This window comes from Sarcophilus harrisii, chromosome X (genome assembly GCF_902635505.1).
Source record: "Sarcophilus harrisii chromosome X, mSarHar1.11, whole genome shotgun sequence".
NCBI lineage: Eukaryota > Metazoa > Chordata > Mammalia > Dasyuromorphia > Dasyuridae > Sarcophilus > Sarcophilus harrisii.
Genome location: NC_045432.1, coordinates 45,402,126 through 45,408,430, shown reverse-complemented (window position 1 = coordinate 45,408,430; position 6,305 = coordinate 45,402,126).

The window sequence follows — 6,305 nt, the reverse complement described above, 5'->3', positions numbered from 1 at the left end:
GCTTTTCATAACATGAGCCAGTCTAGACTTACTACTTGCTCTCCATTACTGGTTTACTCATTCACTACTTGCTCTCCATTACTGGCTTACCCATTCACTACTTGCTCTCTATTATTGAAATCCTCTGATATGTCCCACTTCTACTAAGTCTTCTTGGCCCCTGACAAGAATGATTACCTTAGACTCATTTCTCAATAAATTATTATACTTTCAAACCACCATTAACCTCCCCATCCCAGTGATTTTGAAACCAAGGTTACCATTGTATAAACTCCATTCTCCATTATTCCATTCCATTGTTCCTATTCCCATCAACTTGACCCTTCAGAAGTTCCATTCAAGATCTATTCACCCCTTCCATTGTACTCTTTGGATTTTCTGCACTATAGATAACAAACTTGCTTTCATTTTAAACCTGTTCCTTTCTCATTCCTTCCATCTTCTTGCATTCAGTGACACCCAATACCACTCTGATGGCATGCATCTCTGGTTACCTTTTTCAGCAATGGTTCTACTCTTATTCATGCCCCCAACTCAGTGATCAAGGTGGTAGCATAAAAATACCCCTTGTTTCCCACTGTCACTTCCAGTTTCTCCCTTTATCATCATCATTTAATAATAATCTCTCCTCCTTTGAAGTTCCTTCAATTCATATTTACCTTGATAAAGGTAACTGTAGTATACTTCTATGACCCATAGTTATTGGTCAAGATCTAGATGAACATCCAGCAAAAAAGACTAAAAAGTAATTGTGGGACAGATAGGATAAGAACCAGGAGAGAACAGATCACAAAAACCTAGAGACAAAAAAGTATCAAGGAGAAGAGAGTTTCTGACAGCGTCAAAGACTGAAGGGACATCAAGAACAATGAGGACTGAGAGAAGGCCATTAGATTTTTCAGTTAGGGGAGATCACTAGTCAGAAGCCACACTGCAGAGAGACCCTTTCATATTCTCTTTCTGTGTATCTCATTAGATCCCATGATTTCATGTATCTTCCCTATAAAGATGATTCTCAGATCTACTTAACTAACTCTAACCTCTCCCCCAAACTACAGTCTCACTTTCTGAAGGGTCTATCAGACAACTCAAACTGAATGTCAGGTAGATTTCTTAAATTAAACACATCCAAAACTGAACTCATCTTTGCCCCCAAAACCTCTGTCCTTCCAAACTACCATCGCTGTTATATTATTACATCATCCTTTCAGTCATCCAAGCTCAAAGCCAGGGGTCATCCTTAACATCTCAGGCTCTCACATTTCCCCATATCCAATCTGTTGCCAAGTCATGTTGATTTTTACATTCTCAACATCTTTCGTAAATTCCCCTTTATTTCCTCTGACACTACCACCATCTGGGTACAAGTTCTCATCACCTCATGCCTGGACTATTGCAATAGGTGCTGGTTGGTCTCCTTGTCTAAAGTCTCTCCCCACCTGCAGTCTATCCTCTACTCACCTACCAAAGTGCTCTTCCTAAATGGCAATCTGATCATATTTAGCTGCCAAATCAACAAACTCCAGTGGGTTCCTACTAAGCTCCAGGATCAAATATCAAATCTTCTGTCTTACTTTTAAAGTCCTTTAGAAGCACAGCTCTTCCTTCCCTTTCAGTCTTCTTAATACCTTAAGCCCCTCCACACACTCTAGACCCAGTGATATTGGTCTCCTTCCTTGCTGTTCCTCTAACAGCTTACTCCATGTTCCAACTCTGGGCATTTTTCCTAGTTGTCTCCTATGATTAGAATTCACTCCCACTCTTGAATTTTCTGGTTTCCTTCAAATCTCAACTAAAACCATACTTTTGTAAAAAGCTACTATCTATATACTAAATATATATATATATATATATATATATATATAACTTTTTTGCACAGTTATTTGTTTCTCTCATTTGAATCTAAACTCTAAACTCTTTAAGGATAGGGATTATGTTTAGACTTTCTTTGGATCTCTAGCATTCAGCACAACGGTCTGGCACATTTTAGCTATTTAATCATTCCTTTCTGATGTGACATGATATGTCCTCCATGACCAGACTAAGTTTGCAGGCAAGTTGTTCTGTTTCTCTGACTTGCTTTTTAAATTTCTTATCACTTCTCAAGATACCCAGTGATGAAAAAGGGGGAATCCTCTTTGAAATCCATGTGTCCTTTGTGGGTTTATTCCAAGTTGTTACCAGAACTGAACCAGTCCAAAAATCCCCAAGTCATTTCCCCTGCCTTGCCAGTATAGCAAGACACATGTTTTACTTTCCTCTGAGGGATAGGAAAACAGAAATCACTATATATTATCTGAAGCAGTTTGGGTTGAATGCATAGGAATCTGCCCATCTCACTTTGCAAAAGTTGTCTTAACTTTTTATATTGTTAACACTGCTATATACAAGAAATAGGATATATCACATTTTACAACTTGTGAACCACTATTAACAATACTTCAGAATTTTATTTTTGTCATTATGAGTATGTCTCTAAAGAATTCATTTTGCAATCTCTTTATAACTTATTAGATGGTTTTCATGAAGTAACTATGGACAAAGACTCCCAAATTATCCACTGTTCACCAACCTTTCACTAACGGGTACATAGCTAGGCTTGTCTTTGGACATAAGATTTACAGTTCATCATCTAGCTGGCAGTGTTAGAGTACCAAAGTTTACTTCCTTGCCACCATGAGGCATTTGAAGGATATTTTGTTTTAAAGCTAAAACATTTTGGACATATAGGTCAAATCTCTTAAAGGCAAATATGGTTTCCAGATGCTATTAACACTAATAGAAGGATGTTCTACCATACTTTGCTCAAAAGTGTGGCTACACAATATCAGAACAATTATCTTTTTGAGTGAAAAATTGTCCCCCTCCTTATTTGGTTGGTACCAGGTTTAAATTTTTTGAGGTCAATATTTTTATCCCTTTATTAAAATAAAAAATATCAAAAATCGAAAAAAATATCAACTCTATGAGTACAGAATGAAAGAGACCTAGTTACATAAACATTTATGTTAAAACAAACAAAAAACCCAAAGTACTTTAGGACTTTTATTGGAGATCTAAATAAGTCACCAGTGAAATATAGTTGTCAAAATAGCTAATGTGATGTCAGAGTACATTAAAAGAAATATGGTGAATATAATCAGGGAGGTAGCAGCCCTACTGTATTTTTGACTAGTGAGATCACTTCTGAAGTTAGTTATGGCCAACACACTTTTAGATAGGCATTGACAAGCAAGGGCATGTGCAAGGCAGAATCAGGAGGTTTGTATGGGGGGGATTAAAAACTCATATTCAATATTTGAAAACAGAGAGGATTTTTACACTTAAAAGAGAAAATAGGGGGAACAAAGAGGGATGTTTTCAGAATCGAAAAACTGTCATACTGAAGAAGAATCAGTATTCTGTATATTTCCAGAGAACAAAATTGGTGACGTACAATACAGGCAGGCAAGTTTGATCCCAACTTAAGGAAACATTTTCTAACAGTTCAAGCAATCTGAAAAAAAGGAGTGGGGTGCTTCCAGAGGTAGTGAATTTCTCTATCCCTGGAAGCATCTGAATAGAGAAAAATTTGGGTACTTGTTAGGGTTATTGTAGAGAGGAATTCTACAAGGAAAGGAAGATAACATCAGGTCTATTCCAACACTGAGTCTTTTCTTCTTAGCTAACTCAGCAATAAATATATTTCACAAAGTGTATTAACAAAATGGAAAATTCCCAGAATCTTCATTTTTAGCAACCTCAATGGCTATCTTTTTCCAGTTTCTTATAGCATCCAAGTCAGTCTCAGCTGTCTAAGATCAAGGCAGTCAAACTCAAGTTCTGGTCTATCCCACCAGGATGGAAAAGCTTTGAATTCAAATATAAAATCTATTAGCCATTCCTTCCATACAAAAATGTCAAGACAGGCCATAATAAATAAGGCCACATTCTTGAACTGCATTGCCTAAGTTATGAGGGTCTTAATCAGGATTGGCAGAAGTAATGCTCATACGAAGGGCATAAAACATTCGTGAAAAAGTGAATCTGTAAAATTGAATGTAGAAGAATTGAAACCCTTTTTTCCCCAGAGAAAAAATACTTTCTTTACCTTTTGGGTTTGGGAGGTAAATGGGGGAATGACAAAACATCAACTGACTGAATATTTAAAAGGAATGTTCTCTTTTAGATGCTAAAACAACTTGCTGACACTAACTGAAGATTCTGCACACAGATTTTTCAATTGAGGAACAAAGGCCATCTCTCTGAAGGGTTAGAAATATGACCTTGACTTTGTTTTTCATTTGAGGTATTATCTTAGTTTCTAATTAAGAGAGTAATGTGGTTGTCGATGTAAATATGTGACTTGTGAAAATACAATTGGTATAGGCTATTGAAACTTAGTTCCTTCTAAAGATGATCTCCAACAATTTAATGCCTACATTTATAAGGGATTTTGGATAAGTATGTCAAATACCAATCTGTTTCTGAAAAGAGTTGTTCTTTTCTAGTCTAACCTTTGTTGTTGATATTTTGTTTTTCATTTTCAATCCATGTGTTTGCTGTTTCTTGTACAAATAGATGCAGCTGAATGTGCTTGAATACAGGGGTCAAACATAAGAGCTGTTATTTCTGAGAAAGCATTCCAATTCTTTTATTTTCCTCCTAAATCAGGTGGCATAATTTGCCCTTAATGGCTATGAAATGAATACGGAAAGCGAACATGCAACTGAAATTTTCTTTATAATCATGAAATTATTCAGCTTCCAAGAAACATTATTTTTTGTTACCCTCAAGTAATTGAACAAAGTGAATGAAAATCCCCCTTCTCTTGCATCTCTAATTTACCACTCAAAGAACATATTCATCCCTAGCTTCTAATGGGATAGAGAGAATTCTCTTGAGAGATGTTGCCATAGGCATTCAAATGGAGGACTGACTTCTTTCTATCAATGTTGTATTTCTTATTCATTTCAAAGGACCTTAGAACTGGAGCTGGATTTTATTTTCTTGTGTCCAAAATCAATGTTTTTACCCAAGTTTCCCTTCTTATGCTTAATTATTGCATGAAGGGGTATTCTCAAAAGCTACTCCAGCAGAGTCCCAGTCCTGGAATGTTATGCCATGCTGAAAAGGATTCAAAAATAAGTCTGTGTGTGTGGTGTCCAAGGAACAGCCTGGTTAAATATAGAAAGGCTCTTCACCAGATGGCTGGCCACTAGATGACTAATTTTTTTGGCCATGACAATTATGGAAACAGGTAAAAAAAAAAAAACCAAAATGGCCCTCAGTCCTGCTGGGTCCAATTCTCTAATCATATGGTAGTAAGAGGTACATAATGGGACAGAGGGTGCTAAAGACATCACAGCTCTTAGATCACTTACAAATAATTTAATTATTGTTACTCACTGTGTGCACTATACTGATACATAAGCTGACATTTTACACACACACACACAAACACACACACACAGGAAAAAAAACAGAAAAAAGGGAGAAGTTGTAGCTATATGAAAGAAAGGGTCAGAGATTCTCCACCAAAGGGTCATATAAAAGAATGGTTTCTTAGAGATAACAATAACTATTTATAAGCACTTAACAAATGCTTAAGGGTAGCACAATAGATAGAGTTGCCAGACCTGGAATCAGGAAGACTTATCTTCCTACATTTAAATCTGGCCTCAGACTCTTACTATATGTGTGACACAAGGCAAGGCACTTAACCCTGTTTTGCTTCAATTTCCACCTCTACATAATGAAGTAAAGAAAAAAATGGCAAACTATTTCAATGCCAATAAACACCCAAAAGGAAGAGTTAGACATGACTGAAAACAAATGAACAACAAAAATAAATGCTTATTGATTGATTGATGGGACACTTGATCACCCTAACTTGCTGGAATTATGGTAAACATAAAAAGACCATCATGAAAATAAAAACAAATATGTACCAATATCTTTTACAGAGGATGAAATTATTAAACAATTCTATGAGTCTTTAAAGACAAGATCTTTCAAACTAACCCAAGTATTGTTACTGGCAACTTCATTGTAAAGGTGGGCACAAGACAAAAAAAAAAAAAAGAAAACATTTGAAAATTTGAAAACACAATGAAAATTAAAGGAGACAGGACAGCTAGATGGTGTAGTAGATAGAGCATCAGCCCTGAAGTCAGGAGGAGCTGAGTTCAAATCTGGTTTTAGATACTTAACACTTCCTAGCTGTATGACCCTGGGTAAATCACTTAATCCCAACTGCCTTAGCAAAAATAAATAAATAAATAAATAAAAAGAAGAGAAAATAAAAGGAGGCTTATATATTCATT